Consider the following 27,806-nt stretch of genomic DNA (forward strand, 5'->3'; position numbering starts at 1 on the left):
AGCAATCTGAAGTAGTGCAGGAAGGAACTGCAGATGTTAGTTTACACCGAAGACAGACTGGAGTAACTCAGTGGCTCAGGCAGCATCTCTGGAGAAAAGGTATATGAACAGTCTGAAGAAGGGTTTCGACCCGAAGCGTCACCTATTCCTTTTTTCCAGAGATGCTGTCCAACACGCTGAGTTACTCCAGCTATTTATGTCTATCTTCAGTCTGAAGAAGTGTCCTGACCCAGAACGTCTATCCATTGGGCGGCACAGTGGCACAGCGGGTAGAGCTGCTGCCTCATGGCACCCGAGGCCCGTTCTCAATCCTGACCTTGGGTGCTGTCTGTGCGGAGTTTGCACGTTTTGCCTGTGACCGCGTGGGTTTCCTCCGGATGTTCTGCTTTCTTCCCACGTACATACGACGTGCTGGTCTGTTAGTTATATGTCCATCTTGAAATTGTTCCAGCGTGCAGGGAGTGGATGAGAAAGTGGGAGAACATAGAACTAGTGTGAACGGGTGTACACGATGGTTGCGTCAGTGCCGGATTTAGATGAAGCTGTTCCACTTGTGAGGCCCCCTCCGCGTTGGTTTTCAGCGCTGGCCGCGAGGCAGCGACCGGACAGCTATGGCGGCCAAATCTCCCACAATTCAAAGCGAGGGAGAAAGTGCCCAGCGCCGACCAGTTGCCGTTGCAGTGCGCATGCGCAGGGCAGCCGATGATGTGCTGGCCGTGGTTGTGCGCATGTGCAGGGGGAGGACGTGCAGCCCGCAGCAATGCGCATGTGCAAGGCGACCTGCCGTGCCGGCGGATGAGGAGCGTGCGGAGCCCGGCGGCCTGGATACGGATTGCGGGGGAAGATGGAGAGAGAGAGATAGAGAGGGGGGCCCGCCCAGAGTTGAACAGTAGGTGTCCTGCCTTGGCCGGAGGCCCTCTAGATTTCGAGGCCCTAAGCTTCAGCCTATGAAGCCTAGTGGTAAATCCGGCTCTGCGAGGCCCCCCTAGATCTCGAGGCCCTAAGCTGAAGCTTGTCTAGCATAGGTAAATCCGGCCCTGGTTGGTGTGGACACGTTGGGCTCCAGGGCCTGCTTCCCTACTGCTTCTTTTAACTAATTAACTATCTACGTCCTCCAGATATGCTGCCTGAATCATTGAGTTACTCCAGCACTGTGCTTTTTCTTTGTAAACTACCATCTGCAGTTCCTTGTCTTCAGGAGTTCATGCTATGAGGAATGTAAATACAATTTGGAGTTAATGATGCTGGTGAATAGTATTGGTGGGCAGACCAGGGATCTGAAATCTCAGTGCGACTCTATGAGGGACTCTATAGTGGTGTTCAGGCCAGGGATTTGATTTACACAAGAGAACATTTGAGGATTATTGGAGAGTTTGTACGTCAGTGGGACTTTAATTTCTCAAACAATTTTCCAATTCCGTGCAAGGTTCTCAGTGGCATTATATTACCAATACTTTATTGCTTCAGACACATTGCTGGGGTTAGGTTTCAGATCCAGTCCTCACTTAATTAAATTCTTGGAACTTTTCACCCGCCATTTTCTTCTCACCTTTCCTGAGTCATAGACCAAACCTCTTAACTTGTGTATTGTTATGTTCATGTGATGAAGCATGTTGGTAGACTGCTTGATCTTTATGGAGTAAGGGGCTCTAGTAGCGGCAGAGTGGCGCAGCGGGTAGAGCCGCTGCCTGTCAGCACCAGAGACCCTGGTTCGATCCTGACCTCGGGTGCTGTCTTTGTGTGGAGTTTGCACGATCTCCCGGCGACCGTGTGGGATTTCTCAGGCTGCTCCGGTTTCCTCCCACAGCCCAAAGACATGCAGGTTTGTAGGCTAACTGGCCCTCTGTAAATTGCCCCTAATGTGTAGGGAGGGAGTGGATGGGAAAGTGGGATAACATGGAACTAGTGTGAACTGGTGACCAATGGGCGATGTGGCCTCGATGGGCCACAGGGCTTATTTCCATGCTGTAACTCAAATCTAAACTAAACCAATGGATGCTTGCCTACATTATCTCTTCAACACTCGAAGGCTAGAGGACAGTAATCAACTGAACATAACTCGTTTATATTAGGCTATGAGTCCAAAATACGCTGAACATGTAACAACTGTCCATTGGTCCATGTTGGCTGTGGAAGAGGTGATAACAAGAGGATTTCAGTATAGGAGTAAAGGGGTTCTTCTGCAGTTGTATAGGGCTCTGGTGAGACCACATCTAGAGTATTGTGTACAGTTTTGGTCCCCTAATTTGAGGAAGGACATCCTTGTGATTGAAGCAGTGCAGCGTAGGTTCACGAGATTGATCCCTGGTATGGCGGGACTGTCATATGAGGAAAGATTGAAAAGACTAGGCTTGTATTCACTGGGGTTTAGAAGGATGAGGGGGATCTTATAGAAACATATAAAATTATAAAAGGACTGGACAAGCTAGATTCAAGAAAAATGTTCCCAATGTTGGATGAGTCCAGAACCAGGGGCCACAGTCTTAGAATAAAGGGGAGGTCATTTGAGACTGAGGTGAGAAAAAAACCTTTTCACCCAGAGAGTTGTGAATTTATGGAATTCCCTGCCACAGAGGGCAGTGGAGGCCAAGTCACTGGATGGATTTAAGAGAGAGTTAGATAGAGCTCTAGGGGCCAGTGGAGTCAAGGGATCTGGGGAGAAGGCAGGCACGGGTTATAGATTGGGGATGATCAGCTATGATCACAATGAAAGACAGTGCTGGCTCGAAGGGCCGAATGGCCTCTTCCTCCTAACAAAGGGATATATGGATGTGAACAGTGGGACTGGCAGGATGACTGAGATGGGGAGGGGATGTAGAGAGAGTGAAAGCAAGAGTTACTTGAAATTAGAGAAATCAATATTCATACCACTGAGGTGTGAGCTACCCAAGCAAAATATGAGGTGCAGTTCCTCCAATTACACTGGGCCTCACTCTGACAATGGAGGAGGCCCAGGACAGAAAGATCAGGATGGGAATGGGAGGGGAGTTAAAATGTTTGGCAACCGGGAGATGTAGGTCAGTTACCTACAACTGGAGAATTCAAAGACTGGCCTTGTTTATGTTTGGAGGCTGTTTGAAGTTTGACATTAACTTTCCATGTGCACCTTGTCATAAGAGCGTCTCCATACGTGGCCAGCCTGAATATTTTGCTCTCTCGGCAGGCCTCTGTCCACCATGCATTACAATGCTACACAATCGCAGCATTTATAAACTCCTAATTCACTGAATATGGGGTCGCAACGTATGGTAACCTCGACAATAGCTAACTGATGCTGCCGCAGAAAGAATTCCAGTGTTCATTTCTTTTTATATATCAAAAAAAAATCAATGAAATTAGTCATAATGGCTCAACAGCCCTGACTAAAAGGATGATAAGATAATACAGTTCTTTGTGATGTTTTTTTTTACGCTCAAATCTTTTATCTTTATTATTAACTTGGGACCCATCAAAGAGGAACAAAAACATATTTTATAAAGTATGTGCTTCCAACGGAGGGGGGGGTGAGGGAGGGTGGAGTGAGAGGAAGTTAATAGAATCCCTTTGCCACCCGACACAAAATAAAAGGCTTTTATCTTTTGTCGAGCTTCGATTTGATCAGGCTTTTTTTGTTGTTGTTTCCTGCTTGTGTTTTTTTTCCATTGACTTTTGCTGCCCTTTTACAGATGCTCATTGTGGTATTTTGGTTTTAAAAAAAAGACAGAATCAAAAGCAAAATGGGAGCAGGAGTGGATGTTAAACGCCGGCTACCCCTCCCTCCGAGGTGAGAGCGCGGCCCACCCTCGCTGTCCGCTGTACCATCGTCACCGAGTCATCTCCGACCCGCGTGCAGATCTAATGTGTCTCCACCGCTCCTTCTTAAATGGAGAAACCTCGCACTCTGCCAAGAACCGGCCAAAGTGAAAATATGCAGCTGTTTATAGAAGTACTTACATTTGATAATATTTGCCTGTTGTCCAGCTGACGGAAGCCAAAATAATTGTGCATACTTTAATCCTTTCAGGGAACAGTGTAGTTCCACTTCGGGAACATTGATTTAATCAGGCAGAAAAGGGCAGTACAGTGGAGTGGTGTAGAGTTGCTGCCTCACAGTGACAGAGACCCGGGTACGATCATGGCCACGGGTGCTGTCTGTGTAGAGTTTGCCAGTTCTCCCCGTGATCGCATGGGTTTTCTCCGGGTGTTCCGGCTTCCTCCCACACTCCAAAGACGTCCAGGTTTGTAGGTTAACTGGTTCCTGTAAAATTGCCCCTTGTGTGTAGGATAGTGCTAGTGTGCGGTGTGATCGCTGGCCAGTGTGGACTCGGTGGGCCAAGGGGTCTGTTTCCACACTGCATCTCTGTACAATCACCTCTCAGCCCTTGCCCTCTGCAGCAGGCATCCTTTTGGGTGTTCTCAACTGTTACAAATTTTATTTGGGAACCAGAGGACATAAGTTTATGGTGAGGGGGTAAAGAATGAATATGACCGTGAGTGGCAACTTCATCACACAGAGGGAGGTGGGCGTATGGAACGAGCCGCTGGAGGAGGTACTGTAGTTGAGGCAGGTACTATCATAGGGATGTTCAAGAAGGAACTGCAGATGCTGGAAGATCGAAGGTACACAAAATTGCTAGAGAAACTCAGCGGGTGCAGCAGCATCTATGTCTGAAGAACACCGTCTGAAGAAGGGTTTCGGCCAGAAACGTCGCCTATTTCCTTCGCTCCATAGATGCTGCTGCACCCGCTGAGTTTCTCCAGCAATTCTGTGTACCAACTATCATAGGGAGTTAGATGTGGCCCTTGTGGCTAAAGGGATCAGGGGGTATGGAGAGAAGGCAGGTACAGGATACTGAGTTGGATGATCATATTGAATGGCGGTGCAAGCTCGAAGTGCCGAATGGCCTACTCCTGCACCTATTTCTATGTTTCTATGTTTCTATAACGTTTAAGAAACATTTAGACAGGTACATGAATAGGGCAGGTTTAGAGGGATAAGGACCAACGCAGGCAGGTGGGACTAGTGTAGATTGGGCATGTTGGTCAGCATGGACAAGTTGGGCCGAAGGGCTTGTTTCCGTGCCGTATCACTCTATGACTGTATGACTGAGCTGTAGTTGCCAAAGTGCATTTAGGAGCGCAGTGTTTGTGAAGTGCTCCACAGAGTGGGTTACCAATATCATTTGGCAATGGTGAGCAGGAAGGGGAAGGAACACCATGCTACATCTCACGGAGATGTGAGATGAAGGCTCTGAAGCATATGGAGCGGTGGGTCTGCCAAGGGTCACGGCAACAAGGAAGTGGGGCGCAGAGTGAATCACTATCACCGTTTGAATATTATCACCATCGCGGAGCAACACTGAAAGATTCACCATGTTCTATGTCAGAATGCCTTTGGTCTGTGTTTGTGATCCCAGCAGATTGTCTCTGCAATGGTAACGTGCCAAGTGTGCTGCGTTTGGTCTCTCTCTCTGTTTTCTACTTCCATTTAACCGGCAGATGGGTGCATCGTCCCTGTGTGTCTTTCACCATCAGGTCAGGCTAGATTGATTTTACGGGCAGCCAGCTCTCTTCTCTGCACAGACACCTACTCTGCCATCCACGCTAGCATCTTGCAATCTGGTGCAAGGCTGGGAGATGGGAGCAGGCGACATACTCAGCCTGTAGCTTCTCATCTCAGGCTCCCAGTGTTGGTGCAGCCTTTATCAAGGAAGGAACGAGAGCAAAGCTGGTTTGGCAGAATTCTAGTCTTATTACAACGTGGCTTCAATCCAGCACCGGGATTTTATGGGCAGCACAGTGGTGCAGCTGTTCGAGCCTCTGCCTCACAGTGCCAGAGACCCGGGTTCCGTCCTGATTACGGGTGCTGTCTGTGTGTGGAGTTTGCACGTCCTCCCCTTGACCACGTAGGTTTCCTTCCACATCTCAAAGACGTGCGGGTTTCAAAGTTAATTGTCCCTCTGTAAATTGACCCATAGTGTGCAGGGAGTGGAGGAGAAAGTGGGATAACATAGAACTAGTATGAACGGGTGTGGGCTGAGGGGCCTGTTTCCATGCTGTATCTCTAAAGTGAAACTAACAATTTAGAATGAATCTAAGAAACGTACGTTAGTGTGAGAATGGAAAGATTACCGACAAGTGAATGGACTTGCTTTGGTAAAAATGCATACCGATAGTTGAAATGTCTCTATGGATGGAGAAACAGTTAACATTTCACATTCGAGAACATCAAACAAAATATTTAAGAAGGAACTGCAGATGCTGGAAAATCGAAGGTACACAAAAATCTATGCAGCGAAGGAGATAGGCAACGTTTCGGGCTGAAACCCGAAGGGTTTCGGCCCGAAACGTTGCCTATCTCCTTTGCTCCATAGATGCTGCTGCACCCGCTGAGTTTCTCCAGCATTTTTGTGTACCTTCAAACAAAATATTGTCAGCATAGTGGCGTAGGTAAACCTTGCGTTGCAGGGGGAATGTACAAACTCTTTGCAGACAGCACCTGGGTGTCTGGCGCTGTAAGGCACCAGCTCTAACTCTGCACCACTGTGCCGCCCCATTTGCCCACATGTGGTCCAGATCCCTCTAAACCTTTTCTGTCCGTGTACCTGTCCAAATGTCTTTAAAGCATTGTTATAGTACCTGCCTCAACTACCTCCTCTGGCAGCTCGTTCCATTTACCCCCCCCCCCCCCCCCCCCCCCCCCCCCCCCCGTATGTTGGGCTAAATTGATTTGTCCCATACGGGATCGCCCTTGTCCCGCATTTAACTGCTATTACTTGGGTCGAGGGGACTGTCGGATCAGAACGCCGTGTCCGGCCCCACCACATCCGCCCTAACGTAGTGCAGCCCATGGAGTGCAGCAACAGGTCCTCGCCCATGGCCCCGTCGGTCGGAAGCCTGGCTGAGTGATTTACTGAGTGATAAAGTTGCCCCTCGGGTTCTTATTAAATCACCCTCCACTGACCTTAAACCCATGCTTGATTCCTCTGCCCTGGGAAAAAACTCTTGGTAATCTTTTAATATCTCTCTATTTCAATTTGTTTAGTTCTATCTCTCTCTCCCATTTTTCTCCCTGCATTTGATACTGTTCTGTACTCTTCAATTCTGTTCATCCTCTGCTGCATCAGTAGTGGCAAAATCAGTCATATCTTCCTCGAAATTCATTCTCTCTCTCTCAAATTTGTGCAATTCATTAATCCTTCTGTTAATCTTTCCTTCTGTAATTTGTACTTTTAAAATTACAGAGATCCCCATTGCCTTATCATTGCTTCCTGATTTTTCCAAATGATGTGCTCCATTTTTAATGAACATTGCCTTGGCAAAATTAGTTGTACGGCTTGTAGCTATAAGTAGAAGTTGGAACAACAGATTGTTTTCTTTGGAGCGTCAGAGGTTGAGGAGAGACCTGATAGAAGTATATTAAATTATGAGAGGCAAAGATAGGTAGCCCACCAGAACCTATTTCCCAGGGTGGAACTGTCAAAGACTAGAGGGCAAAGCTTTAATGTGAGATAGGAAGGAAGAAGTGTCTGAGGATGGTCCTTGACACGAACTGCCACCCATCGATGATCTCCAGAGATGTTGCCTGACCTGCGAAGTTACTCCAGCACTTTGTGTCCCAAGGTTTAAAGGAGATCTGTGGGTAGGGTTGCCAATTTTCCCACAAATAAGGGACAAATTCCCGACGGCAATTCGTTGACCGACTTGGCCGTGGCTGGGTGAATGATGATTGGCCCGGGTGATGGACTGCACATAAAGCCGAGCTGGTGGGTCAGCTGAGGAGTCTTGGCCCGGGCCGCGCGACGTTGCGCGCAAAGTCCGGCGCCCCATCCAACACATGAACCAATGATCGGCGGTGGTGCTGTCGGCGGTAAGCGAAGGTCCTAAGGTCAGGCAGTTGGCCGGGCTTCTGACCAACGGGGCCACGGGCGAGGACCTGTTGCTGCACTCTATGGGCTGCACTACGTCTAGACGGATGTGGCGGGCCGGACACGGCGCTCTGACCCGACAGTCCCCTCGACCCAAGTAATAGCAGTTAAATGCGGGACAAGGGCGATCCCGTATGGGACAAATCAATTTAGCCCAACATACGGGATGTCCCAGCTAATACGGGACAGTTAGCAACCCTATCTGTGGGGTACGTTTTTTTTTTAACAGAGGATGGTGGGTGCCTGGAATGTGCTGCTACGGATGGTGCTGGAGACAGATGTGATAGTGGTGTTTAAGAGCGTTTAGGTAGACACATGGATATGCAGCGAATGGAGAGATATGGATCACATGCCAGCAGGGGAGATAAATGTATCTTGGCAGTATGTCCTGCATTGACATTGTGGGCTAAAGGCCTGTTCCTGTGCTGTACTGAAAGAGAAAGGGAAAAATAAATATTTTTGCAAATAGACGCTCACTCTAGAGACAGCCAGGGAGTGAATGGCAGTTTGCAATAACGTTTTGAGGGTTGTTAACATATCAGCATGCTTTGAATGCCATTGTTACCCTTGGCTTAACATTCCTTAGGATGGTTGGAATAGAATGGGGCGGAATGGTGGCGCAGTGGTGGAGTTGCTGCCTTACATTGCCACAGATCCGGGTTCGATCCTGACTACGGGTGCTGCCTGTACGGAATTTGTACGCTCTCCCCGTGACCCGCGTGGGTTTTCTCCTGGTGCTCCGGTCTCCTCCCACCACCCAAAGATGCACGGGCTTGTAGGTTAATTGGCTTCGGTAAAATTGGAAATTGTGTGTAGGGTAATGCTAGCGCACTGGGTGATCTCTGGTCGGCACGGACTCGGCGGGCCGAAGGGCCTGTTTCCGCACTGTATCTCTAAAGTCGAAAGTAAAGTGTAAACTATAAGATATTTCTGTGCAAATAATTTGGACCACAATCTGTTCATTTGGGATAAAATAATTGCTTGGGTCTTTCAGAGGAGATAATTCTTAATGGCGTGACATGACCCTTCAGGTGGTTGTGAAAGAGTGGACGGTGTGTTGTTTTTAGTAGCTGAGGCTCTCAGTAAATTGCTGTGAATACACCCAGCAGTTGACAGGCTGTATTAAGACAAACTGCCCCTTCTCTGACAGATAAAATAAATCAGGTGTTTAGTCAAATTAAAATACTTCTGCTGAACCGGGCTCTCGGGAGCAGCGATCCACCTGACAAATCCAAGAGAAACTAAAGACAGATGCGCCTTGATATTATTTTAAGGACCTGGTAAAAAAAACTTAACACTTTAAGTGCCATTTCAATCTCTATCTGTCCTCCCCACACATTCCCACAGGGCATATATTTCTCAGAGCTGACGGGAATCACCGTGTCTGCACTGCCTTGAAGATTGTGTGGGAACGAACAGCAGATGCTGGGCCATTGTGGGCTCAACCCTTCCCCAGGTCATCTGCTGCCGGCCCTGTTTTGCTCTGGCCTTGTCTTGACTCCAGTCTCCCCCCCCCCCCCCCCCTCCCCCGCACCTCCCCCCACCTATACCATTCAGTCTGAAAAAGTCTTGATCCGAAACGTCACCTATTCCTTTTCTCCAGAGATAGAAAATATGTGCAGAAGGAGGCCATTTGGCCCTTCGAGCCCACACCTCCATTCATTGTGATCATGGCTGATTGTACCCAATCAATAACCCGTGCCTGCCTTCACCCCATATCCCTTGACTCCACTAGCCCCTAGAGCTCTATCTAACTCTCTCTTAAATCCATCCAGTGATTTAGCCTCCACTGCCCTCTGTGGCAGGGAATTCCATAAATTCACAACTCTCTGGGTGAAAAAGTTTTTTCTCACCTCGGTCTTAAATGAGTTTTTTCTCACCTCAGTCTTTATTCAAAGACTGCGGTCCCTGGTTCTGGACTCGCCCAACATTGGGAAATTTTTCCTGCATCTAGCATCCAGTCCTTTTATAATTTTATATGTTTCTATAAGAGAACCCCTCATCCTTCTAAACTCCAGTGAATACAAGCCTAGTCTTTTCAATCTTACCTCATATGACAGTCCCGCCATCCCATGGATCAATCTCGTGAATCTACGCTGCACTGCCTCAATCACGAGGATGTCCTTCCTCAAATTAGGAGACCAAAACTGTACACAATACTCCAGATATGGTCTCACCAGGGCCCTTATACAACTGCAAAGAACCTCTTTACTCCTATACTGAAATCCTTTTGTTATGAAGGCCAACATTCCATTAGCTTTCTTCACTGCCTGCTGCACCTGCACGCCAACTTTTATTGGGTACTAGGACACCCAGGTCTCGCTGTACCTCCTCCTTATCTAACCTAACCCCATTGAGATAATAATCTGCCCCCTTGATTTTGGCGCCAAAGTCGATAACCTCATATTTATCAATATTATACTGCATCTGCCACGCACCTGCCCACTCACTCAGCCTGTCCAGGTCACCCTGCACCCTCCAAATCATTAATATATATTGTAAACAGTTGCGGCCCCAACACCGAGCCTTGCGGCACTCCCCTCGCCACTGCCTGCCATTCTGAAAAGGACCCGTTCACTACTACTCTTTGCTTCCGGTCTGCCAACCAATTTTCTATCCATGTCAACACCCTACCCCCAATACCATGTGCTCTAATTTTAGTCACCAGTCCCCCGTGCGGGACCTTATCAAAGGCTGACTGTCCTGCTGAGTTAATCCAGCACTTTGTGTCTATCTGCCTTCAAAACCATTGAGCGATTCTTGAACTTGTTGATGTGTAAATTCGAAGACACAACCCTACTTTATCCACGTGTAATCATGAAACAAGAGGTGTAGAACGGTGAGCTTCAGTGCTCTCTGGTTTAGTCGGAAGAAAACTGCTGCCTCATGTTAGTTGTGCGTTTAAACCCCAGGTCCCAGCCCTAGAGACTCAGTTGCACCAGCCCCCAACTCGTAGGGCGCGCCTCTGACCCATAAGAAACTGGATGGATTGTGGAGTAGAGAGAGAGGGCTATCCACTCATATAGAGAGGGGTAGGAGCATCTAGAGAGAGCTGGGGGGCAAAGTCAGAGAGAGAGAGGGGGCAGAGACTGAGAGAGGGGGCAGAGACAGAGAGAGGGACAGAGCCAGGGAGATAGAGGCAGAGACAGAGAGAGAGGGACAGAGAGAGAGAGAGGGGCAAAGAGAGAGAGGGGCAGTGGGGGGGGAGGGGGGGGGGGGGGAGGAGGAGGAGGAGGGGAGAGAGGAGAGGGGGGGGGGGGGGGAGGAGGAGGAGGGCGGGGTGTGACCCGCCCCTAGGAGAAGGGACCCGAGACGGACCCGAGAGCCCGTTGTTCACTCGCAGCGCGTGGAACACAGTGCATGGAACACAGCGCACAGATCCATCGTGACGTCACCAGCTAAAGATGCCGGTCTTTTTCAAAGTTTTTTCAGATTTGTGAACATTTTCATTAATAACTTGAGAAGTAAAGCATGACTTTTTCAGATGAGGCGATTTCGGACTGCACGGGATAAATCTCTATTGGAATATGTAAAGATGTTACCGTTAGTGTCTCGTTTCTTCGAGAAGATGTGATTATACACAAAAAAAACACACACACACACACACGTCCAAGATCAGTTTTATAATTATAGAGATGCACTGAACATTTTCATTTGTTTATTGTGGGTTTGACAGAGTAGGATGTTTACATATCTGTTGCGTTGCTGCAAGTAAGAATTTCATTATTCCACTTTGGGACATATGTTCATGTGAGAAGAGCAGAATTAGACCATTCGGCCCATCAAGTCTACTCCGCCATTCAATCATGGCTGATCTATCTTTCCCTCTTAACCCCATTCTCCTGCCTTCTCCCCGTAACCCCTGACACCCGTACTAATATGATGATAAAACACTCTTGACCATTTTGACTCTAGAATAATCGTACTAACCTGAGACATGACACTTAAGTAGTGAGGTCAATCAATGTGGGCTGTGTGGGGCAATGGTTTGTTATCTTTAGTTTTCACTTTATAAATCATACCATCTTACCGATCCCAGTTAACTCTGCAAAAAAATGACATAAATTGCTGGAGTAAGTCAGCATCCCTTCTTTAAGGGTCCTGACCTGAAAGGTCACCTATCCATGTTCTCCAGAGATGCTGCCTGAGACGCTGAGTTATTCCAGCACTCTGTGTCCGTTTTTGTAAACCAGCATCGGCAGTTCCTTGTTTCTGCACTTATCGCTGTGCTTGCCTTCAGAATAGATTAGGTGCCTTGGCACCAGACAGTTCATACCAGTTGACAGAAAGAACTGCTGATGCTGGTTTACAATGGCCCAAGCAATTCAATGGGTCTGGCATGATCTCAACATAGTACAATAGTTCAGTAGAGCAGTTCTGAACTACTATCTACCTCATTGGTGACTCTCGGACTATCTTTGATTGGACTTTGCTGGCTTTACCTTGCACTAAACGTTATTTCCTTATCATGTATCTACACACTGTGAATGGCTCGATTGTGATCATGTATTGTCTTTCCGCTGGCTGGTTAGCACGCATCAAAAGCTTCTCACTGTACCTTGGTGCACGTGACAATAAACTAAACTAAAACTGAACTAGAGAGAACAAAAGGCCTGGGTTTTTCCGAATCTACTGGAAATTAGTTTGAGCTATTAAGGGATCAATACTGGTCCTAACTCCCAGCCTACCAAACCCAGGAGAACAGAACAGGCAGTATCTCTGGATCACCCATTGCTTCTATCCAGAGATGCTGCCTGTCCTGCTGAGTTATTCCAGCATTTTGTGTGTATCCCCAGTAGAACAGACGTCTGTCTCACAATGTAATCATTTGTTGTGTACAGTTTATACTCTCTAATATCTTAAATTGACCATTATTTACAGAGAGGTGGATAAATGCAAGTAGGGCAGTTTCTAGTGACAATACTGCTTTAATAACCAATAAATGATTGTGAGTAATCTGTGTGGAGTTATTATAATTTAATTACACTAATAAAATATTGATGGTAATTTTGCAAGCAAGCTGACACATCTGAAAGATTATGCAAAGCAGATCTGTAATAAATGATCAATGGAACATAAAGTGGAGTCCAGATATTGCTATTGATTTATGCAGAATAATGCAGGACGTATGGAATATAGTCATTATACACAATTTTGTACACTTTACTATATAATTTTGACTGAGACAATGAAGTCAAGGAATGACAACATTGCACACAACTGCTCCCACAGTATTGGCATTCTTTGCTTATGTATTGTAAGCTTTAGTGGCGATAGACAGGAATGGTTTCTTCCCAGCTGTAGGCAGGCAACTGAGCCGTCCCTCGCACAGCTAGAGTGCGGTCCTGACCTCCCATCTATCTCATTGGAAACCTTTGAACTATCTATAATCTGACTTTATCGGACTTCAATATTATGCCTTTGCACTAATATTCACACCATGACTCTGTAAGTACTTGAACTCACAGAAACATGGAAAACAGAAGCAGGAGTAGGCCATTCGGCCTTTCGATCCAGCACCACCATTCAATATGATCATGGTTGATCATCCAAAATCAGTGCCCCGTTCCTGCTTTCTCTCCATATCCCTTGATTCCGTTAGCCCTAAGAGTTATACCTAGGTGGGGTGGGTGGGGGGGGGGGGGGGGGGGGGGAGGGGGGGGGGGGGGGGGGGGGGGGGGGGGGAAGGGAGTGGGGGGCAAACCAGTTCAATAAACAACACTATGGTTTGCCTTGTTCATATTGGAATGTGGTAATGCAACGATATTGTTGCGACTGTTTTGGGCTGCTATCCATTTGTGTGTTTCACGTGTGAATGCTGAGGGGAATGAATTAACGGTTTGATTGATTGAAGGAAAGAGCATGGAAACAGGCCCCGAAGGGCCCACTAAGTCATCACTCGTTCACGCTAGTTCTCCCACTTCCTTATCCACTCCCTACACACTAGGAGCAAGGTACAGAGGGCCGATTAACCTACAAACCCCCACGTCTAAGGATGTAGGAGGAAATCAGAGCACCTGGAGAAAACCCACGCAGTCACAGGGAGAACATACAAACTCCACACAGACAGCACCTGAGATCAGGATGGGGACACGGGTCACTGGCGCTGTGAGAAAGCAGCTCTACCCGCTGCATCACCGTGGGGCTAGAGATTTATGTCTTCCTGTACATACGTAGCGAAAAACGCTGAAGGGATTATTTGTTTGTCCTCATCAAAACATTCTGAACAACATCAAAGACAATTATTTATTTGGGTTTCCCAGGAAAACAAGATAGCAATTCTTTAAAGGGCACATTAACCCTGATAGCTTCTAATCTCAGGACAAATAGATTTGGTGGACGGATGACATCAGTAACGTGATACATCCATAGCCTAAAATCTTTCTGTGCTGATTAATTAATGATAGCACCGTCTCTTGGTACCTAAATATTTTACATATGTGCAATGTAATGATTATACTAAAATAAATTCAAGGTCTAATCATGATAGATACAAGAAGCTGGAGTAACTCAGCAGGATAGGCAGAATCTCTGGGGAGAAGGAATGGGGGACATGTCGGGTTGAGACCCTTCTTCAGGCTCAACAGTCCCGATGAGATTTAGAAAGCAGTTGAAGATTTTTCTTATCATTTGATCTGACCTCAAGTAAGATTTTTCAAGTAAGAATTTTATTGTTCCATTTCAGGGCATATGACTTTCTCTATATATCGGTGAGAACAAGCGCAGGCTCGGCGATCGTTTCGCTGAACACCTCCGCTCAGTCCGCCTAGACCTACATGATCTCCTGGTTGCTAAACACTTTAACTCCCATTCCCATTCCCACACTGACCTTTCTGTCCTGGGCCTCCTCCAATGTCAGAGTGAGGCCCAGCGCAAATTGGAGGAACAGCACCTCATATTTCGCTTGGGTAGCTTACACCACAGCGGTATGAACATTGACTTCTGTAACTTCAAGCAACCCTTGCTTTCCTTCTCTCTCCATCCCTCCCCATCCTAGTTCACAACTAGTTTGACAGTCCTCCTGATTAAATTTTACTTTGTATGCCTCCTTGTTAGCTTTCTCTAGCTAAAAAATTATTCTACATTTTCCTTGACATTCATCCCCTTTGATCTCTCGTTTTCACACCTTACACATCCTTATCTCTCTTCCTTCTCCGCTGACTTTCTATCTGAAGAAGCATCTCGACCCAAAGCCTATTCCTTCCATCCAGAGATGCTGCCTGTCCCACTGAGTTACTCCAGCATTTAGTGTCTATTTTTGACAATAAATGACTCTTGACTCGTGATTCAACGTTTAAATATGTGTAATCACTCACAATAACACAACATTATTCTCTTTATCTTGCGTCACTGTGGATGGCTTGATTGTGATCATGTATAGTCTTTTCGCTGACTGGTTAGCACGCAACAAAAACAAGTTTTCACTGTTCCTGACTACACGTGATCATAAATTATACTAAACTAAAACTAACAAAGTTCAAAGTCTTCCCAGTTTTGCATCCATTCCCTTCACAACATGAGCAATATACAGAGGCCAAATCACCCACAAACCCGCAAGACCATAAGACATAGGAGCAGAATTAAGACATTCAGCCCATCAAGTTTACTCTGCCATTTGATCATGGCTGATCTATTTTTCCCTCTCAATCCCATTATCCTGCCTTCTCACATGACCTTTGATGCACTTACTAATCAAGAGCCTATCAAATTACTCTTTAAACATACCCAATGGCCTCCACTGCCACCTGTGGCAATGAATTCCACAGATTCACCACCCTCTGGCTAATCTCTATTCTAACCCGCACGTCTACAGGATGTGAGAGGAAACCCGGAGCACCTGGCGGAAACCCACGTGGTCAGAGGGAGAACATGCAAACTCCACACACATAGACAGTGCCCAAGGTCAGGTTCGAACCCTGTGAGGTAGCGACTCTACCTATATACTGCCAAATATATTCAGCCTCTCAGATGCTATTTAGGTCCAAAACAGAACAATGGGTTGCTATAATGGTCATTTTGCCTTGCATGCCACCTCAGCAAAAGCCATTACATGCAGGAGAAAACAACAGTGTTACATACACCATAATCTCCGATTTCAGCTGCTGTTGTGGCTTGCCTCCACTTTGATGTCCAGGTTCCTGATATCTGAACCTTTTATAACAGCCATTCAACTCACCAACATCTATTATTACGTGCATAATATCTTTGTTGGACGAGACAAGTAAACTTGCCAAGATGCAGCGTCAGCCAAGAACATAATGTGCGAAAACATTTGGTGCAAATCCAGTTTTCAACTCAGGCTTCAAAGAAACAAAAAGCTAACATTTGTCGTCTGAAAGTAGAACAAATTAAGATTGTGAAATGCTAATGGTGATGATACTGGTGCGTTTTGTGTGGAGAAAATGTTTCTACATTCTTTTATTGTTCCTCATTAATATATCACCTGCATGTCTTAATCTGCTGTTTGCAAAAAGACACGAATTGGAAAGACTTTACCATACCTCTTTCTAGCTGTTTGTTACTAACAACTGAAAATTCTTTAGCCACTTGCAGTAATTCAGTGTGAAGAATTGGTATTGTATTCATAGACACTTGAGTATTTTAAATACGCCATATGAATTTTACAAATGATGTAGCTGAGATCTTTTAATAGGTCCTCACCTTCACTTCCTTTCAACTCTATTTGATCACCATTATGTTGAAAACCATTACTAGAAAGCAGAACTTACCCTGTAGATTCTTGCCGAGTGTACAGGGGCGATATGGTGGCGCAGTGGTAGAGTTGCTGCCTCACAGCGCCAGGGACCCGGGTTCCATCCTGACTATGGGTGTTGTCTGTACGGAGTTTGTACATTCTCTATGTAACTGTGTGGGCTTTCTCCCAGTGCTCTGGTATCCTCCCATACTCCAAAGACATACAGACCTCAGTAAAAATAGTAAATTGTCCCTAGTTTATCAGATAGTGCTAGTGTACGGGGTGATCGCGGGTCAGAGCGTACTTGATGGGCCGAAGGGCTGTTTCCGCGCTGTGTCCCCAAAAAAAAAAATTTTGGAGATACAACTAAACATTACTAGAAAGCAGAACTTCTCTCTTCTTGCCAAATGTAATGTTCCGAGGTTTGGGAACAAGATTGTCTGAAGGATATAATATAGTGGTGAAGACAGTGGCCCGTTGCGTGTTGAAAGAGTGCATTGCCATAGGAGAAACCGAACCAAGGCACGACCCACATTTTCCTTTGATTTTCATCTCTTTTGATCTCTTACACTTCCTTATCTCTGTAACTTGTTCTCTCCTGCCGCTCAGTCTGAAGAAGGGTCTCGACCCAAAACATTACCCATTCCTTCCCTACAGAGATGCCGCCTGTCCCGCTGAGTTACTCCAGCATTTGTGTCTATCTTGGCTTTATTATTGTCATGTGTACTGAGGTACAGTGAGAAGTGTTGCTTTGCATGCTATCCAAACAGAACAGGTGTACCATACATAGACACAATCAAGCCAAACTCCAGTACAATAGGTGGAGCAAAGGGGAAGATACAGAGTGCAGAATATAGTTCTCAGCATTGTAGCGCATCAGTTCCAGAGACAAAGTCCAATGTCCACAATGGGGTAGAGGTGAATTGGACAGCACCATAGCTTACTGAAGGCTAATTCAGAAGCCTGATAACCGAGGGGAAGAAGCTGTTCCTGAGTCTGGTGGTGCGCGCTCTCAAACCTCTGTACCTTCTACCGAATGAGAGCGGGGAGAAGAAGGAATGACCGGGGTGGGGCAGGTCTTTGATTATGTTAGCTGCATAAAGGCAGCATTAAGTGTAGATGAAGTCTGTGGTGGGGAGACTGGTCTGTGTGCTGGACTGGGCTACATCCAAAACTCTCTGCAATTTCTTGTGGTCTTGATGCGGCACTGCTTCAGTACTGTTCTGCTGTGATCCTTGTGTTGGTCTGTCCCACTTACGTGATTTTTTTCAGCGACTAGCCAGCACCCGTCATAGTCGCAGCAGGTGGCCAAAAATGTTCAACATGTTGTAAAATCCAGCAGCGACCAGAAAAAGGTACGACTCATTGGGCGACTACTCACAACCATACAGGCATCACCCCGCGACATGTTGACACGTGATGCCTGTGAAAGTTGTCGGCCAGCTGCTGCGACTATGACGGGTGCCCGCAGTCGCTGAAAAAATTGCGTAAGTGGGACAGGCCCTTTGGACTTTAGCGTTGGGATTTGTAGTCGGATCCTCGTGACCCAAAGGTAAGTAAACTATCAATTGTGTACTACTAACAGACAGGTGTATTTAAGGAACTGCACGGTCCTTGTAATGGGATTTCTACAACCCCTCCAGCTGTGCATTAAGTAAACAAGTCATTATCTCTTGCTGGTGATTGAGATAACCAGAGAGGAACTGGCAGAGATATGGATGAAGAGATGAGGAAATGGTCCCCGAGAGATAATCAACTAAAATAGTCAGGAGTCAAGAGGCATGAGTTGTCATGTGTCCCAGATAGAAGAATGACATTCTTACTTGCAGCAGCACAGCAGAATATGTAAATAAAGTACACAGTAAACAATATAATAACCAGGAAAAAAAGTTATACATGTGTATATATATATATAACACTCTGAAGAAGAGTCTCGACCCGATACGACACCCATTCCTTCTCCAGAGATGCCGCCTATCCCGCTGAGCTACTCCAGCGTTTTGTGTCTGCATTATGTACACATATATACACACACACACACGCACACACACACACATATGGGAAGGAGCTCCAGATGCTGGTTTAAACTGAAGATAGACACAAAAAGCTGGAGTAACTCAGCAGGATAAGCACCATCTCTGGAGAAAAGGAATAGGTGATGTTTTGGGTTAAGTCTGAAGAAGGGTCTTGATCCAAAATGTAATCTGTTCCTTTTCTCCAGAAATGATGCCTGACCCGTTGAGTTACTCCAGCATTTGTGTCTATCTTCAGTTTAAACCAGCATCTGCAGCGCCATCCTATGCAGTATATATATATATAGTGGCTTGCAAAAGTATTCATATCCCTTGAACTTTTCCACATTTTGTCACGTTACAACCACAAACGTAAATGTATTTTATTGGGATTTTATGTGATAGACCAACAGTTGGATGATCAGCCATGATCATATTGAATGGCGGTGCAGGCTTGAAGGGCCGAATGGTCTACTCCTGCACCTAAATTCTATTTTTCTATGTTTCAAAGTGGCGCATAATTGTGAAGTGGAAGGAAAATTATACATGGTTTTCAAAATTAAAAAAAAATAAAAAACTGAAAAGTGTGGCGTGCAAAAGTATTCAGCCCCCTTTACTCTGATACCCCTAAATAAAACCCAGTGCAACCAATTGCCTTCAGAAGTCACCTAATTAGTAAATAGAGTCCACTTGTGTGTAATCTAATCTCAGTATAAATACAGCTGTTCTGTGAAGGCCTCAGCGGTTTGTTAGAGAACATTAGTGAACAAACAGCATCATGAAGCCCAAGGAACACACCAGACAGGTCAGGGATAAAGTTGTGGAGAAGTTTAAAGCAGGGTTAGGTTATCAAAAAAGATCCCAAGCTTTGAACATCTCACGGAGCACTGTTCAATCAATCATCCGAAAATGGAAAGAGTATGGCACAACTGCAAACCTACCAAGACATGGCCGTCCACCTAAACTGACGGGCTGGGCAAGGAGAGCATTGATCAGAGAAGCAGCCAAGAGGCCCATGGTAACTCTGTTGGAGCTGCAGAGATCCACAGCTCAGGTGGGAGAATCTGTCCACAGGACAACTATTAGTCGTGCACTCCACAAATCGGGCCTTTATGGACGAGTGGCAAGAAGAAAGCCATTGTTGAAAAAAAGCCATAAGAAGTCCAGTTTGCAGTTTGCCACAAGCCATGTGGGGGACACAGCAAACATGTGGAGGAAGGTGCTCTGGTCAGATGAGACCAAAATTGAGGTTTTTGACCTAAATGCAAAACGCTATGTGTGGCGGAAAACTAACACTGCACATCACCCTGAACACACCATCCCCACTGTGAAACATGGTGGTGGCAGCATCATGCTGTGGGGATGCTTTTCTTCAGCAGGGACAGGGAAGCTGGTCAGAGTTGATGGGAAGATGGATGGAGCCAAATACAGGGCAATCTTGGAAGAAAACCTGTTAGAGTCTGCAAAAGACTTGAGACTGGGGCGGAAGTTCACCTTCCAGCAGGACAACGACCCTAAACACACAGCCAGAGCTACAATGGAATGGTTTAGATCAAAGCATATTCATGTGTTAGAATGGCCCAGTCAAAGTCCAGACCTAAATCCAATTGAGAATCTCTGGCAAGACTTGAAAATTGCTGTTCACAGACGCTCTCCATCCAATCTGACTGAGCTTGAGCTATTTTGCAAAGAAGAATGGGCAAAAATTTCAGTCTCTAGATATGCAACGCTGGTAGAGACATACCCCAAAAGACTTGCAGCTGTAATTACAGCGAAAGGTGGTTCTACAAAGTATTGACTCAGGGGGGCTGAATACTTTTGCACGCCACACTTTTCAGTTTTTTATTTGTAAAAAAATTTGAAAACCATGTATCATTTTCCTTCCACTATATATATATATATATAGTGTGTGTGTGTGTATGTGTATATATATATATATATATATATATATATATAATATATGTTACTCCTCATCTCCTTTCTAAAGGAACGTCCTTTTATTCTGAGGCTATTGGCTCTCCTAGACTCTCCCACTATGAAAACATCCTCTCGACATCCACTCTATCCAGGCCTTTCACTGTTTGATAAGTTGCAATGAGGTCCTCCATCTTTCTTCTAAACTCCAGCGAATGTCAGTCCAGTGCCGTCAAACGCTTATATATTAACCCAATTATTCCTGGGATCATTCTCATAAATGGCGGCACCATGGCGTAGCGGTAGAGTTTCTGCCTTGCAGCGGCAGAGACGTGGGTTCGATCCCGACTACGGATGCTGTCTGTACAGAGTTTATATGTTCACCCTGTGACCTGCGTGGGTTTTCTCTGAGATCTTCGGTTTCCTCCCTCACTCCAAAAACGTACAGGTTTGCAGGTTAATTGGCTTGGTGTAAATGCAAAATTGTCCCTAAAGTGTGTAGGGTAGTGTTAATGTGTGGGTATCGCTGGTCGGTGCGGACTCGGTGGGCCAAAGGGTCTATTTCCACGCTGTATCTCTAAACTAAACTAAACTAAACTTCCTCTGGATCCTCTCCAATGTAAGCACATCCATTCTCAGATATGGGACCCGATACTGTTCACAATACTCCAAATGCAGTCTGACCAGTGCCTTATAAAGCCTCAGCATTACATGAAGTTAGACACACATAATCCTCGAATAAAATCATCTTTTTTAAACCAGCATTGGCAGTTCCTTCCCACTCAGCATTACATGTTTGTTTTTATATTCTAGTCCTCTCAAAATTGATGCTAGCATTGCATTCGCCGACCTTACTACCGATTTGACTTACAAATTATTTTTTGGGGAATCCTGTACCGGGCACTTTAGTCCGAAGAAGGGTCCTGCTCCGAAACGTCACCTACCCATGTTCTCCAGAGATGCTGCCTGACCCGCTGAGTTACTCCAGCACTTTGTGTCCTTTTGTCCAATCCAGCATTCGTAGTTCATTGTTTCTGTAAGAAAGCAATATCATTTTTGGAAATTATCTGTTCGCTCCTCATATCTGCTTGTTTCTGTTGCCAATGACATTCAGAATATAGTGAAATAAATGTATATTTTGTCGTGTACACATGGTTCATTCCGATTGCTCCAAAGGTCTGTTACAATCATGCATAAACCTGCTGCTGCTGCTGTTACTGCCAGATTCTAATTGAGTTTGTAATAAATCCACGATGGTTTAACTATATTTAGACAATTGTCTGGATTTTTAATCCAAAACGATCCTTAAAATAAAATGTGCGAACTAAAGGGGTTGTAGAATGTAGCCTCAGGCTCTCAATATAAAGCACAAGTAAAAAAGGCGAATGGTATGCTAGCGTTCAGCGGTTGAGACATTGAGTGTGTAAATTGCTCGTTCTAAGCTTCCCCCCAGTCTAGTTTCAGTCAAAAACCACTGAATCAAGCACTTGAACAACTCATCTTTATTTTGACAAAACACAATTACAGTTCAACTACTGTACCTACCCCATCGCGGGTTCGATCCTCGTATCTGCCTGTTCAAGCCCTCTAGGCCTCGCTCAGACAGACACTCCAGAAGGCCACGCAGTCCTAAGCGCTCTCCCAGAAGATCGACGCTGGACCTCGTGTTAGCGGACTTTTATACGTCCCGGGACCTTGAAGGGCCGAACCACATGGGGGAGGTCTCTTTGTAATCCAATTACAGATATCGATTAACCCCATACATAACAGACATTCCCCTAACCCAATAATACAGCAGCTAATACATTGTATTCAAACAGGGCTTCTCAAGGAAGCGAACATAGCAACATTTATCCGAATCTACAAGAAAAGCATCCAATCAACACTCGGCAAAGTAGGACTTTGCAACATTATTTACAATTATTTACAAGGTGTGTGTCTGGTTTGCAACCATCCAATCCATTCTATGCCTTTTGCACCTAATTGACAGGGTCTGCAGATGTTCTTATTCGTTTCCTGCAACTTGTATCTAGGCTCTAGACAAACTGGCACCACTCCACAGCTTGTCCCAGTTCTGCAGAGAGCAATTCCAAATTGACCAAATCTCCCAGGAGCCCTGAAGCTTTTACCCCATTTTAAAGTCCTAGCCTCTCCAATCTGGCCAGGATTAACAAGTGTAAGTGTCAAGAAGTCACGCGGAAGCTTTGTAAAACTGTGGTTGGGCCACTTTTAGAGTATTGCGTGTAATTCTAGTCGGATCATTACATGAAGGATGTTGTTCCTTTGGAGAGGATGTTGAAGAGGTCTACCAGAATGCTGTCCAGATTGGAGGGTATTAGCTACAGGGAGAGGTTGGACAATCTTTGATTGTTTTCGCGGCGACCTCAGAGGTTAAAGGGGAGTCCTGATAGACACTTATAAAATAATGAAGGGCATAGACATGGTAGACTGTCAGAATGTGGAGGAAAAAACTGCAGATGCTAGTTTAAACCGAAGATAGACTTAAAAAAGCTGGAGTAACTCAGCAGGACAGGCAGCATGTCTGGAGAGAAGGCATGGGTGACGTTTTGGGTCGAGAGCCTTCTTCAGAATTTTTTCCTAGGGTGAAAAAGTCAGAACCTTTTTCCCAGGATGGAAATGTCAAAGAGTGAAGGGCATGGGTTTAAGGTGAGGGGGCAAAGTTTAAAGGAGATGTGCAGGGCAAGTCTTTTACAGAAGGGTGGTGGGTGCCTGGAACATGCTGCCAAGGGTGGTGGTGGAGGCAGATACAATAGTGGTGTTTAAGGGGCTTTTACATAGGCACATGGATATGCAGGGAGTGGAGGAACATGGATAACATGCAGGCTTAACTTGGCCTCTTGCTCAACATGGACATTGTGGGCTGACGGGCCTGTTCTATGTTCTATGTTTTAAATCATTCCATGCTCTTGAATCTATCCCTTTTCCATTATGATTAATTGCAGGAATGAAATGCAGATACTGGTTTACAACGAAGATAGACACAAAATGCTGGAGTAACTCATCGGGTCAGGCAGCATCTCTGGAGAAAAGGAATAGGTGACATTTCGGGTTGAGACCCTTCTCCAGACTATTCTGCATCTTCGGTTTAAAGCAGCATCTGCAGTTCCCCAGAGATGCTGTCTGACCCACTGAGTTACTCCAGCTTTTTGTGTCTATCTTCGGTTTAAAGCAGCATCTGCAGTTCCTTCCTGCGCACACCTTCTTCAGAGGATGTAGCTGAAGTTTATCTTTTGAGAACTCTCTCAGTGTGGCCACAAGTCCATGTTCATAGATGTTTTAATTTTTGAATTGCCAGCATTCTTGAAGCTGCTAGTTACATCTTCTTAAATCTGACATTTATGGCCATCTATGTGTGATATACCAGTACATTTTGAACAACGTGAATAAGTCTGTTGATTGCTCAGCCTACTTCGAAACAGCCGCCTACACTAAAACACGAAAACAGTTGTTAAATTGATAATGCATAAAATGGTTTACCTCACAAATTTTCAAATACTAGCTGCTCAATCGGATAATTTATTCATAATTTTACTTTGTATAAAATCATTTACAACTGCAGGATAATAATTAGAATTTCGAAGGGAGCGTGGCTTGTTGCAAGTGTAGTCTATCTTCAAACGTAGGAAAATAACTTGCAGAATTCAGGCATTCTGAATGTTCCTGCACTTTAGAAACATCGAAACATAGAAAATAGGTGCAGGAGGAGGCCATTCGGCCCTTTTAGCCAGCACCGCCATTCATTGTGATCATGGCTGATCGTCCCCTATCAATAACCTGTGCCTGCCTTTTCCCCATATCCCTTGACTCCACTAGCCCCTAGAGCTGTATCTCACTCTCTCTTAAATCTTTCTAAAACTTTGTGCAATGATATCTTGGGGAGTTAACATATGTTGCCCGAGACTGAAAGAACTGCAGATGCTGGTTTACAAAAAAAGACCCAAAGTGCTGGAGTATCTCACTGAGTCAGTCAGCATCTCTGGAGAACATGGATAGGCAATATCTTGGGTCAGGACTCTGCTTTAGACGGGTTGTGGAGCGGGGTGTGACCGGAGAAGGCTGGAAGAGAGGAGGGGCTGGTCAAAGCCTGGCGAGTGATAGGTGGATGTAGGGGCGAGAGATTTTTGACAGGTAGATGGTTGAACAAAGACCAGAGTTAAAATGATAAAAGGAGTGCGATAAGGAGAGAAGAGGTACACATATTGTTTCATCTTTCTATTTGATATTGGCTCCATTGTTTTTATAGAACACTAGACCAAGTGGGACCCGTTGGGTCTCGTTCCCACAATGCGCGGTTGCGGGGGCGGGTGGCCTGCGGCGTCACACACACACTAACCACCACCACCCACACACACACACACACACAGTAAACACCCCCTTTGACATTGTATAAATATTATTCATTCACTCCTTTTACCCCATCCTCGCCCTATCCACTCACATATAGCCCCCAACACTCAGACACGTTTAGAGAGGGAGAGGTGGGAGGTAGAGAAAGAGGGCAGAGAGAGAGGGGGCAGAGACAGAGAAAGAGAGAGAGAGAGAGACAGGGCAGAGAGGCAAAGAGAGGGGAGGGGCAGAGACAGGGGGGGGGAGAGGGGGGAAACAGAGGGGGGGAAACAGAGGGGGGGGGGAAACAGAGGGGGGGGGAACAGAGGAGGGGGGGGGGGACAGAGGGGGGGGGAACAGGGGGGGGGGAGAAGGGGGGGTGGGGGGAGACGACAGAGGAGGGGGAGGGAGAGAGGGGAGAGAGAGGAGAGAGGAGGGTGGAGAGGGGGGTGGGAGAGGAGGGGGATTGGTGGAGAGGAGGGGGGGGAGGAGGAGGGGAGGGGGGGGAGAGGAGGAGGGGGTACGTTCTCTCATGATATTATGTACCTATCAGATCCCTCTTCAATCTCTGGAGGCCCGGCGAAAGCAATCTATCCCATCTCTCCCTGGAGCTAACACCCCTAATCCAAGCATCATTCCGGCAAACATAAATAATAATCTGATAATAGTATTAACTGATTAATATCTGTGTATATTATTATTTGGATAGCATGCAAAACAAAGCAAAGACTTCAGAGATAGTGTGGAAACAGGCCCTTCGGCCCACCGAGTCCGTGCCGACCCCGTACACTAGTTCTATCCTCCACACTAGGGACAATTTACAGAAGCCAATTAACCTACAACCTACACGTTTTTGCAATGTGGGGGGAAACTGGAGCACCTGGAGAAAACCCACACGGTCACAGGTAGAACGTGTAAACTCCCTAAAGAGAGCAGTCAAGGGCAGGATAGAACCCGTGTCACTGGCATTGTGAGGCTGCAACTCTACCGCTGTGACACTCTGCCGCCATTGAGCCATTAAATGTCACTGTACCTCGGTACAAATGACAATAATAAACCTAAACTGAAGAACAAACTGCAGTTGAGTCGGTTCAGAAGGCGAAATAAAAGGCTTAGCTTCTTTATTGTGGCTGAGCTCACATCTCTCACACGGGACTGCGTGTGTGTGTGTAGGTGTAAACAGCTGGCCTTTGCTAACAGATGCACTTCCATTATTTAAGAGCTTTCCGTTCCTCAGGAGATTGGATTTGTCCATCCCAGTCTACAGCTTTTAAAAGTTGCAAAGGGAAGAGTATACGGGCTGCTTGTTATCTGTTTTTTTTTTATTACCTGGAACATTTGCCTGAAGGCAGCCTTGGGCAGGCTTGTCCGAGCCAAAGAAGCGTTATTGACGTGCCACATCATCCTCCCTGCTTCAGGATTTCGAGCAGCAGGAGATGGACTGAGCACGGTTTAAATGGCGCCAAACCATAAACAAGTTAGGAAGCATTTCCCAACAAATGGTGCTTGAAGATAAGGCTCTCGCATTGTCACCCGCCCATCTTTCAAAGCCCAGACCATCACACAAACCAGCCTGTGTAGGAAGGAACAGCAGATGCTGGTTTAATCTCTCAGTCTGAAGAAGGGTCTCAACCCGAAAAGTCTCCTATTCCTTTTCTCCAGAGATGCTGTCTGACCCGCTGCGTTACTCCAGCATGTTGTGTCTATCTCCGATACAAACCAACCTCCCTTCCATTGACTCCATCCATCTACACCACGCTGCCTCAACAAGGCCAACAGCATAATCAAGGACCAATCTCACCCACTCCCTCTTCTCCCATCGGGCAACATGTACAGAAATGTGAAAACGCACACCTCCAGATTGAGGGACAGTTTCTTCACATCTGTTATCAGGCAACTGAACCATCCCACCAACCACTAGAGAGCAGTCCGAAGCTATTATCTATCTCATTGCAGACCCTTACACTTTCTTTGATTGGAGTATATCGTGCACTAAACATTATTGCACTTATCCTGTTTCTGTACACTATGGATGGCTTGATTGTAATCATGTATTGTCTTTCCACTAACTGGCTAGCACGCAACAAAAGGTTTTCACTGTACCTCGGTACCCGTGATAATAAACTAACCCCCAAGTCAAACTCCTGGAAGGGGTGCCGAGAAGATTTATGAGGATGTTGCCAAGTCTCGAGAGCCTGAGCTACAGAGAGAGATTGGGCAGGTTAGGACTTTATTCCTTGGAGCGCAAGAGGATGAGAGGTGATCTTATAGAGATGTGTAAAATCATGAGAGGAATGGATCGGGTGAATGCCTATGTTAGGGTGAGTGCCTACTCTTATATGCAGGGTAGGGGGGCCAAGATTCAGTTTGATCTGATTGTATTTATGTATCGTATTATTTGAACTCTTTAGATAGAATGCAACACAAAGATTTTCACGGTACTTGAGTACACGTCATGATAGTAAACCTAAATCTAAACCTGAAGGGGAAAGATTTAATAGGGACCTGAGGGTAGTGGGTGTATGGAACAAACTGCCAGAGGAGATGGCTGAGGCAGGTCCTATAACAGCGTTCAAAAGACATTTGGACAGGTATATGGTTCGGAAAGATTTAATGGTTTAGAGTCTGTGAAAGGGTTTCATCCCGAAATGTCACCTATTCCTGTTCTCCTTAGATGCTGCGTTATCCGCTGAGTTACACCAGCACTTTGTATCTATCAAGGTTTAGAGGGATGTGGGCCAAACACAGGCAGGTGGGACTAGAGTAAATGGGGCAACTTGGTCGGCATGGACAAGTTGGGCCGGAGGGCTTGTTTCCATGCTGTATAAGTCCATGACTCTGTGACTGTCTCTATTACTCCGTAACTCCACGTCTCTGTGTCTCTGTGTTATAAAGTAAAGTAAAGTATCCTTTATTGTCATTCTGACATTT

General features: G+C 45.9%; 1 protein-coding gene across 6 annotated transcripts in view; it reads left to right on the plus strand.

The window, feature by feature from the left end:
- Positions 1-27,806, plus strand: part of sox6 (SRY-box transcription factor 6) — a 428,636-nt gene that overhangs the window by 197,891 nt on the left and 202,939 nt on the right. The gene's annotated exons all lie outside the window — the stretch shown is intronic.

This window comes from Leucoraja erinacea, chromosome 18 (genome assembly GCF_028641065.1).
Source record: "Leucoraja erinacea ecotype New England chromosome 18, Leri_hhj_1, whole genome shotgun sequence".
NCBI classification, from domain to species: Eukaryota; Metazoa; Chordata; class Chondrichthyes; order Rajiformes; family Rajidae; genus Leucoraja; species Leucoraja erinaceus.